Source organism: Homarus americanus, unplaced genomic scaffold (assembly GCF_018991925.1).
Source record: "Homarus americanus isolate GMGI-L3 unplaced genomic scaffold, GMGI_Hamer_2.0 scaffold34921, whole genome shotgun sequence".
Lineage (NCBI taxonomy): Eukaryota > Metazoa > Arthropoda > Malacostraca > Decapoda > Nephropidae > Homarus > Homarus americanus.
In genome coordinates this window covers 733011-743652 of record NW_024741901.1, presented here as the reverse complement: position 1 = coordinate 743652, position 10642 = coordinate 733011, and positions in this window count along the sequence as shown.

The window sequence follows — 10642 nt, the reverse complement described above, 5'->3', positions numbered from 1 at the left end:
GTGAATATTTTAGTATTGGTGATAAGGATAATTTATTTTTTATCAAAAATAAATAAATGTTCGCTCCAAAAAGTATCTTTACGATTCTGTGTGAGACAATATGACTCAACGGACGGAGGATTTTGACAACCCTACCGAGACAACAGGAGTCACAGTGTTCATTGTGTAATTTATTGATCCTCTCCGTGAAGATACTTTTTGGGGGTGAGTTTGTGGTCAATATCTCCCGGAGTCTTGGTAATATCCTGCCGTGAGTTGTGTTGTTCCACTCCCATGATCCATTGTATGGGAGGCTGTTTGGCCCCCCACCATGATCCACTCCATCATGTGCCTCCTCTCCACCACCACCACCACCACCACCACCACTACCCACTACATCAGACCTCAGCAGGAAACATAATACCCAGCTCTTGGACAGTGATGGCTCAAGAGGCTGCTGACATCATCATCTTGGCACTATCTGCTCGCTAAATTCCCGACCATGTGGAGGGGAAAAAACACAACGTATTTGGCCTCGTATTTCCTGAAAATTGTGTGACGAGGGAAAACGCTAAGATTCCCAGCATCTAGAAAGGATTTTCTTGTTGTTCTTAAAGCAGTGTGTAAGTTGATAAGAAAGAGCTATTGTTATAACTTATTGTGGGAGTTAATAAGGAATATTTGTTAGTTTCCGATAGTCAGTGAATATTACTCGTAAGTTATGTGAATATTCCTTATTTTCAGGTTAATATATCAAATTAACTATGAACCTCACTTTAAAATTTCCCTCATGTTTTATCTTATCTCTTATGTGAAATATTTATCGTAAGAACATTGGAGAATTAGAACCCAGAAGAGTGAGCAGAATAAGACATTGTAACTGAGTGATACCAAATCTTTCTTAGGTCGATAAATCTCTCGTGTTACAGTGAATGGCAGATCAAGATGGCTCGAAAAGTTGAGTTGCCAAAGTCTAGAGTTCAATTCTACTTGTTTTGTGGTATATTGAAGAAACTCTTATATATTTGGTTTATATATGTGTGGGAGGGGATAGACTTGGTTCAGCATCGATCAATATAGGTGGAGACTGGTAACTCCTCCCATCTGGACTTCAGTAAGAGGTAAAGGTGTGGCGGCTTTATCTATCTTTGGTTGAATGTTTGCATCCACGTATTGTTTATATACACTGTTTGTATACTTGCATTGCCTATATAAATTATATATTGATTTCCACTTGATTTTGGTCTCCGGGGATAAATATTGAAACCAGTGAAGTGTTCTAGATAGAGGTGGCAACTGCATCCGTTACCTTGAGAGTTTCCTGTTTCCCGGTACACAGTCATCAACACCGTTTACTGACACACAAAATGTTGGGTGTAACGCGAGTGAGAGCTATTGGTGGCTCTGAGGGACTGTATCACTTGATCATGTATTCCACGTACTGCAAGACCGTCATAACAAGTATACTTTCCGACACCCCTGTGCTTGCTATTCCTTGTACTTTACTGTTCTTGGTACTTGAGATGATGTACTGCCACTCAAAAAACTATCTGTACAAAATTGTGTTGAGACAATATGACACAACGGACGAAGGATTTTGACAACCCTACCGAGACAACAGGAGTCACAGTGTTCATTGTGAGATTCATCGATCACCCCAAGTATGGATAGTTTTTTTGAGTGACTGTACATACAAGTTGTGGAATAAAACTGGTTTATAGGTTTATTTTTCACCGGGATCACTCACTTTAAGATTTCCCGAGTTACATCACATAAAGAACAAGGTTATCACGTCATAGAATGGATAATCAACACGATGACGAGACTCCAGATCTAAGACAACTCACAGGATATTTCGTTACCCATAAATACAGATGGAAAAACGCTTCAGGCTGAGGGGAATTACACACACCATCTTTGAACCGTAGTTTAAATAGGTCCAGTGAGGTCATTTTAACTGCCTGTAGATCATTACGAAGGTTGTTAGGAGTCAGCCGCCTCCCTGAGAGTGTTACAGTAAAGGCCAAGTTCAACACCAACACTAGTTTACCTCATTGTCTGTATAAACACTGATAACAGAAATTCATGAGCAAACACATGTTGAGCACAACCTTGGTCCCTGCCCCATCGTGGAATTCAAGCTGGAGTGGAGGCTGTATGGCTGTGTAACTGTAACCTAACCCAACCTAACTGTAACCAAACATAACCAAACCTAACCCAACCTAACTGTAACCTAACATAACCAAACCTAACCTAACTGTAACCTAACCTAACATAACCAAACCTAACCTAACCTAACCTAACCTAACCTGACCTGGTGATTTCATGTCGGATGCTGCCATAAAAGTGTGTAGCCTAATATCATATGTAAATTGGGAGTTAGTTTACCGTTAAAATATATATTTCTTATTCAAATATACCTCAGCTTAAAGGTAGAAAAACGTACGTGTGTGTGTGTGTGTGTGTGTGTGTGTGTAATGACCCTTTCCACGAAACATCTTCCAAACTTCCTAATTAAATCTTTACCTCCAGTGGGTTTTTTTTTCTAGTTCTTTTCTTATCTCGTGGGAGCCACTCTAGGAACTATTTAACACTGTTGTTGATTTGCTTGTCTGTCCTAGCCGTGAGTATTGCCCTTGTACCGATATCTCGTAATTGCTGCCCCTACATGTTACTCTGTTTTGACTTACATGGAATTTCTGCATCCGATTTCCATTCGCTTGCCGTGTTGACCATTGATAAGGAACCTCAAATAAACAGGGAATAGTGGAGAGAATGCCCCTTCACTTCACCGGATAATGACACATACACTCACACCTGCCTCTTTGTTTACCGCCATCCGTCAGCTTGTTGGGGAGCGGTCTACACAAAGCCAGATATGTAAGCCAGAACCGGAAATGGTCTGTTGGCGCCATACTGTGATGTTTACTAACCTGCGGATGTTGTTTTTGTTGTAAGAATCTCGCTGTAGCCGATCCTGTACAACCTGGAGATTCACCTGTCGTAACCCACATACCTGTACCCACACACCTGTACCCACACACCTTGTACCCACACACCTGTACCCACACACCTGTACCCACACACCTTGTACCCACACACCTTGTACCCACACACCTTGTACCCACACACCTTGTACCCACACACCTGTACCCACACACCTGTACCCACACACCTTGACCTACAGCTGTGACCTTAATACTGTTTAATACAAGTATTTTGGTGATATAAGTAAACACACAGACAGACGTAGGGACATACATACATACATACATACATACATACATACATACATACATACACAGAGCCAAGAGCGTCTGCCGTATTCATCGTTAACTTCCTTTGAGGTATTAATACGCTCGGTCACTTTTGTCTTAAGTTTCAACCAAACTTCTCCCAAGACGTATTTTTAGTTGGTCACACAATTAGGATATTTTCCATTAGATAATTAATACACTCCCCACCCCACCCCAGACCTATTATCAAGCCCCGAGGAAGATTTAATTGAGTTAACTGCGTCATGTATATAGTAATGATGGTTGAGAATTAATATTGGCAATAAGTGGGTTTTTTTTTTTAGGTGTTTGGAAGTGGTTTTTGTCTTGTTGTTTTTGTCTTTTAGGTTTAGCAATGGTGTTTGGCGGGAGATTTGAGGTTTAAGGTTTTTTGTGTTTTTGTTTTGTTTTTAGGTTTACCAATGATGTTTAGTGAGAGGTTTAAGGTTTATTAAGAGGGATCCTCAAAGTGAAGGGGTTAATGTGGTAGCAGTACAGGTAGGAGGCAGGTTATACGAGCATGGTCTTAACACAGGTAACATCTCCCTGACTCGTGAAGCCCAGACAGTTACCTAAACAAGAGAGCTTCTTCCCGCTGCCTCATCACCACTGTCAATATTGGTGAGGTCACAATGAGTCTTATTTACTTCTCCTCACAACTCTATCATTAATGTTGTTGTTCCTCATCTCTGTCGTGCGATCTGAAACATGATCAAGCAGACACCTCAGAATTAGGTAGACATTACGTGTGTACAGTATGTCATAAAACTGAGAATTACCACCATTTCTGCTATATTTCTACAACGTTCTTGATCATAAGTATAAATTAGTATATCTGTAGTAATTGTCTGCATAAGTAAATATAGTTTGTACTCGTCTCGGTCTTCGTCGTGTGAACCTTTAAGTACTGGACTGGAAGGTGATGTGGCCGCCAGTATGTCCTTGGGGCTAGTCACTTCAGTAGGTACCATGCTAACCTGGTAACTAGCGGGATCGTGGGTAGCCCCAGGCAAGAAGGCCTTGAGAAACTCCCTGCCTCAGTAGGTCCTTCCTCAGCCCATAACCAGCGGGTGTAGGAAGGTCAGGGCAGGGTTCAAGGTAAACAACTTGGGCCGAGTGTATAAAATATCCCAGAGATAGAGGCAGGTCTGACCAAGAGCTTATGTAGATATTTTATCACGTTTTCAAAGTGTGGGGTTAGGTTAGGTTAGGGGATGACGTATTGCCTATAGGTAAGTCTTTAACAGTGTTGGAAAGTGAGTTATATTCAAGTGATTCTTTACTGACTAAGACTGCCACATGTTAGTTGTAGTTTGAGATTATATAATTAACGCACTGTACCTATAACATGGAACAATACGGTGCAGTTTACCCTTAAAAAGAAAATCTGAAAATTGCATTGTTTATTTATTTATATATTGTATTAATTGTATATGATCTATTACAATAATTTTGGGATAGTGATATAAAACGAGAATACACACACACACACACACACACACACACACACACACACACACAGATGCATAGTGTGAAAGAGAAAATGAGAGACTAAAAGAGAATCAGGCAGAGATGAAGAGATTAGTTGAAAATACGAAACTTTCTGGTAATTTAGTGTAACTGGAATGACGTTTTTTTTTCCTTTATTGTTTTAGCATTGATCCTGGAGTGTGAGTAGTAGGTTGGTTAATGTGTGAGTGAGTGAGTGAGTGAGTGAATCTTGTTACCTGTCCAGTCATATGTCTGACTTAATACACGTCATCATTGTGGCCAGCCAAGGAGTGCCATGCCCCTGTGGCTTTGAATTCATTCCCTAGTTCTTTCCTTACTCATAAATTTCCTATATCAACTCTGTCTTGCTTTCTGAGACTCATGTAAGGAGGAAGCCAATTGAATTCAATCTGAAGCCTCTCACCAGACTGCAGGTAAATCTTAGACTGACTTGAGGGTTGAGGATAGAATAACAGTGATGATTAGACATTGACTTGTGTAAAGTTCATGGCTGTGAGTGTAGCAAATGGTTCAGTATGTAGAGTTGCTGTCCCGTTGTTTATTCTGCCTACCTGCTTTAGTTCATTACCATTAGGCTGAGTCATGGATGGCACCACTACCAGACCTCCCACAAACAGTGTTGAGGAAGCCATTGGTGTAGATGGGGTGTGTGTGTGTGTGTGTGTGTGTGCAGGAGGTCTTGTTTTGGTAGTTTGTTGAAGATAAAAGCTCTATGGTTACAGTAATGGTTCACGTGGGTGTGTGGTTGTGGAACTGTCCGCCAGGGTGATAGACGCAATGTTGTTTCTTGGGTCTGTCCAGTATCTATGTGTAGCTGTAGTTAGGATTCTCTTGGACACTTATGTGCTATGATCCACGCGCTCTAACACTTGTATAGAGACGGTGTTATCTGAATTAGCATACACAAGCCTCCGAGATTTTCCTAGTTCTTATCTCACGTAAAGTACTTGAGTTTTGTTTTGCATTTTTCAAGCTTCACTACTTCCGCCTCGTAGGACAAAGCCTGGTGCGTGCTAGTGTGAGTGGGGTGTTGTGTAAGGTAAATACTGTGTTTTTTTTTGTTTTTTTTATTCCTCGTTGCATTTCTGAGAGGTTCAAGTCTGTCTGCCCTTTGGTGAGTTGAGTGTTGTCCTGCAGGTAAGGTTCGGGAGCTGAAGGACACAGTCATCTTTGATGGTTTGTGTGTATCAGGTTGTCTGTTAATCACTTTAGTTTTCTCAAAAGTTGTAAGACCGAGGTTCCCACAATGGGTTTTAGTCTTTACAAAAATATCATCTGAGTAACAATTGGATATATCGCTGGGACTCTGACATCGACTTCAGTGCATAGTGCTTCCCAGAGTCCATTGAAAAAGGATAGGATTGATCACTTCACTCCGAGGGGCTCCATGCTGTATATCTTTCACTTGACTCTTGCAGCTCTGAAACATTGCTGCAGCCTTTCTCTCGGTGAAATGGTCACGGATTCAGTAAAACAGACGACTTCCTCCTATGTCCATTAATTGACGTCATCCTGTGTCCATTTTAGCCAGTTCGCCCAGTATGACTTGTCTGTTAGCGACGTCACTTACATATTTTAGGTCAAGAGATGTAGCGATGCAGTGATGTTCTGCTGTCATAGTGAATAAAATCATTAGGTCAGGGATACATGTCTTCTGGTTCTATGTAACAGTGTATTGAGATCCTTCCTACACACAAACACACACACACACACACACACACACACACACACACACACACACACACACACACAAAGATTAGTTGATCAATGACAGAGGATGAAAGGGACCATGGTGAGTGTCCCGGCTCTGGTTTTGACACAACAATACAGTCAGTTGGTCCATAATGTAGCGTGACTCATACGGGCCATTGTTTACCTTCAGCTACCTAACACACCCATCACATCCTCAACCCTCAACCCCCTTCACTCCAGGGACTACTACAGCAGAGGGGGACCCCGTACACAAGATGATATAGTGACGAGTGTAAGCCGTAGATAATGTAAATAATGACGGAAATTGTGACTTTTATTATAACTGTGTATGGTGTAGTGCTTGTGACAGTAGTGGCAACAGAAGTAACTCAGGTTGACAGTGACTTCGATCTTGGTAATGTTTGTGTAGGTGACAGTATCTGCGAGTAGAAGTCAACAATCGTTATAGACTGAGCTGTGAGGGTCAACATATGGTAGGGACTGGTCGTGCGTGTTACTGGCGAGACGATCATAACAATGACAACTTTAGTCAAAGCTTACACAGACGAAACCCAGAGGTGAAAGTCTTGCGTGGTGGAGAGTGTTGAATCATTATTTCTTCACGCTTCTGCTGCTGTTTCTTCCCTAACAACACTTAAATTATGATGTTGTTGACAATCTAATATACTATAGGACTAGGCGTGTGTCTGTCTGTCTGTCTGTTTGTGTGTGTGTCTGTTTTAGGCAGCCGAAACGGCACAATCGTTTTTCATCAAACTTGGTGGAAAAATCGCAAAAAATTCGTATAGCGGAACAAACCTGGTCCCATATCGATGGTTTCTTTAGGAAGCCATTAATTAACCATTTATAATACACTGGTAAACGATGCAAGTCTACGGACTTGGCGCACCCTCATTCGCTGTACGCTGTCAGCCCACGATTGCAGTTATCAGTTATCTTACGGCTCCCTCCTCCTCCCCCCACTTTTTTTCTTAGCCTACTTTTTTTAATGTTGTATGGATTAGTAAAGGAAGGAAGATGAGTAAATAGAAGAATAAAGAAGGGGAAACAGAAAATAGTTAGAGATAACAGGTGGGGGGAGCTGAGTTTCATCATGCGTCTGGATGCGCAGTTTCAACGTTACCAGACGACCTTACAGCTACAGTGTATACTTATTCCTGTAGCTCATGGAAAAGGAGAAGAGATAAAAAGATAATTACAGGAATGCATGGAGAAGGTGACTACAATAGACACAGGGTGAATATAGACAGTGAAACAGACAAGAGATTGACAAAAATAGACAGATTCATTCATGCACAAATAGACAATATGGCAACTAACATGACAGACAGACAGCTGACTGACTGGTTCACATTAGACTAACAGACAGACACACGCCAACAATGGATAAGACAGACAGATTTGACGACACAAGGAGTACAGACGGGCTTACTTTCAAACACCACGCAGACGAACAGACAGTTGGGATGGCAATAGACAGAACGGATAGACTTGAGACAGATTAGAAGGTATTTATAAACAAGAATAACACCAAATTGACCATAGCTGCGTCAGTGAGGGTAGCTGGTCTTACATCCACCAGCGTAAATAATAAGACGCATTGAAAACTAACACCCTCGCGCGGAAAGAACATCGATGGTCGGTCAGTCATGTGAGATGGGCCTAAAACTGACTAACGTAGATGATGACTATGATGACTTAACATAGGTGATGACTTAACACAGGTGATGACTTAAGCAGATGGTGACTAATCTAACCAGAATCAAGGTCACTTCTCTTCATAATATAATTTATCTAGGAATGATCATTGGTGATTCATAATCTTTTTTTTATGATTTTAACCTCTCCTTATGGCGAATATTTCTTTAACTAATTATTCTAACCTTTATTCTATTCCTTCTTATAGTATATTAGATACTGTAAGTATCACAACCACGACCATGATTATAAGAACCACGACCATGATTATAACAACCACGACCATGATTATAACAACCACGACCATGATTATAACAACCACGACCATGATTATAACAACCACGACCATGATTATAAAACCACGAACATGAAAAATAATGAAATATCTACCACGCAGCACGCCACCAAAAGTCTTCTTTTATACTCTTTATACTATCAACATTCCCCAATTTATATGTAACTTTCTTTCCGTGAGATCTGGTCTCATAATTATAACCACGACTATGATTATAAATAAATCCATGACCATGATTATAGCAACCACGACCATGATTATAATAAACTACCACTCATGATCAAGTAGCAAACCATTTAATATGATTAGAACAACTACCTAATTATGATCATAATAACCACCACTCAAGGATTATAAATAACCACCACCATGATTACAGCAACCACAAATATGATTATAAACTACGACCATGATGTGGATAACAACCAGGACCATGATTATAATAACCACTTACCATGATTATAAAAACCAAGACATGATTTTAATAATAGCCACGACCATAGATTATAACAACCAAAAACTAAGGATTATAATAACGGGTTTATTCAAGATTTTTATAACACTCCATGAATATGATTTTATAAATAACCACGACCATACTACAAAGCAACTACGACCATGATTTATAAATAACCATTTACTCATGATTATAACGAATACCCAACCACGACCATGGATTATAAATAAATCCACGACCATGCGATTTTACAACAATTCCACCATGATTATAAAATAACCATGCACTATGATTATAACAGCCACCACTATGATTATATAACCACGACTTATGATTATAACAACCACCACTCATGATTATAAGAAATACGATCATGATTATAAATAGCCGCGACTAAGGGGATTATAAGGTAACGACCATGATTTAATAGCCACGACTATGATTATAACAACCAAAACCATGATTATATTACCCCTGACCAAGCGATTATAACAACTACGACTCAAGGATTATAAATAACCATTTACCATGATTATAAAAACCACGACTATGATTTTAAGAGCCAAATAAGGATTATAAATAAATCCAAAAACTATGATTATATTACCCAATGACCAAGGATTATAATAATTCCACGAATATGATTATACTGAATCCACGACCATATTACAAATAACCAATGACCAAGGATTATAATAACCACGTACCAAGCGGATTATGTGTAAACTACGAACATGGATTTTTTATAAATAACCACGACCATAATTATAATAACCACGACTCATGATTATATATAACTACGACCATGATTATAATAACCACGACCATGATTATGGCAACCACGTAATATGATGGCGATAACCACGACTAAGGACTACAGTAAACTTACGAAATATGATTATAAATAACCACGCACTATGATTATAAACAAACTACGACCATGATTATAGCAAACTAATGACCATGATTATAACAACCACGACCAAGGATTATAGTAAATCACTTAATATATTTATGACAACCACTTACCATGATCATAGCAGCCACGAATATGAGATTATAACAACTACGACCATGATTATAATAAACTGACTACAGATTATAATAACCAGGACCACATGATTATAGCAACCATTTAATACAGATTATAACAACCACGACCATGATTATAACAGTCATGACTATGATTATATTGAAATATGACTATGATTATAACAACAACGACCATGATTTTAATAGCCACGACTAAGGATTATAAATAACCAAAACTATGATTATATTACCCCGACCATGATTATAACAAATACGACCTTAAGGATTATAACAATCCACGACCATGATTGAAAAAAACCACAGACCATGATTTTAATAGCCACGACCATGATTATAAATAACCAAAACTATGATTATATTAACGTACGACCATGATTATAAATAATCTACGAATATGATTTATAATAACTACGACTTCATGGTTACAACAACCACGCATGATTATAACAACGACCATGAGATTATAAGCAAACTACGAACAAGGATTAGCAAATAACCACGACCATAATTATAAATAAATCCACGACCATGATTATAGCAACCACGACCATGATTATAACAACTACGACCATGATTGGCGGCAACCACGAATATGATTATGATAACCACGACCAAGGATCTTTCATAGAAAGCAACCACGAATATGATTATAACAACCAC